General features: G+C 39.5%; 1 non-coding gene across 1 annotated transcript; it reads right to left on the reverse strand.

Annotated features, from left to right (window-relative positions):
* Positions 1-204: 204 nt before the first annotated feature.
* On the reverse strand, positions 205-281 carry LOC129617188 (small nucleolar RNA U3). Its single transcript, XR_008697685.1, has one exon. It is a non-coding gene; the product is annotated as a small nucleolar RNA U3 (small nucleolar RNA).
* Positions 282-1,138: the final 857 nt, after the last annotated feature.

A 1,138-nucleotide genomic window follows, 5' to 3' on the forward strand; every position in this document is an offset into this window, starting at 1 on the left:
TTGGCAGTTGTGTATCCAATTACAGATCAGATATATTTGCAAAGTTTCAGTGGAATTACTTGGCAGGTTCGGGTACCTGCCATACAGCTCCAAAAGCTAATTTTAAATATCTGGAAAAGTAATAAAGACAGATTCATGAAACTTGGCAGTTGTGTGTCCAATTATAGGTCAAAGATGTTTCTGAAGTTTTGGTGGAATTGCTTGACAGGTGTAAAAATTCCAATTTTCATCGGAAAGTAATGAAGACTTACTACAGAAATGATCCTGTGAAGTATAGTCTTAAGGGTCTTAAGGGTCTACGAAGCGAAATATATAGCCTCTCACGACCAAATGTCAACCCCAGCCTTCTCGTGGCAAGACCTGTTCAAAACAGATGGGGCTATGACGACCGAGTATTGGCGGGATAACCATAAACAACAACGCCCTAAACTAAATACTTAGGAGCACCATCACGGTCCTCCAAAGATGGGGGTTAGACGTTGGACTAGTAATCCACTCTGTAAAAACTTCTTACTACGGAAAGTTTGCAAGATGAACTTCAGGATGATCGGATAGGATATTATCCAAATGGTACAAGACCCAGGCAACGAAATAAGGCTAACGATTTTAGGAAACATGATATGGACATAGGATCTTGGAACGTAAGAACGATGCTACAGGCAGGAAAAATGCAAGAAATAGCTGCTGAAATGGAACGTTATAATCTATATATTCTTGCTCTGCAGGAAATAAGATGGAAGAAGGCTGGCAAAATAGAAAAGAAAAATTTCACCTTATACTACAGCGGACAAAACAGAAGCGGATACGCTGGAACGGGCTTCATGGTGTCAAAAAGGGCAAGGTCAGCAATATTGGGCTTCACACCTATCAGCGAGAGAATATGCTGACTTAGAGTTAAAGGGAAATTCAACAATATAACTTTAGTGTGTGCATATGCCCCAACAGAAGAAGCATCAGATGACGATAAAGATGAATTTTATGATGAACTAGGAAGAATAATTGACAAAATAGGGACTTATGAAACAATTATAGTCTTGGGTTGACTTTAATGCCAAAATTGGCACTGAATCATTTACGACGGAAGTTGCTGGACAACATTCTCTACATCAAGAGACCTCGGGAAATGGATCAAGACTAT

Source organism: Condylostylus longicornis, unplaced genomic scaffold (genome assembly GCF_029603195.1).
Source record: "Condylostylus longicornis isolate FDR11 unplaced genomic scaffold, ASM2960319v2 ptg000448l, whole genome shotgun sequence".
NCBI lineage: Eukaryota > Metazoa > Arthropoda > Insecta > Diptera > Dolichopodidae > Condylostylus > Condylostylus longicornis.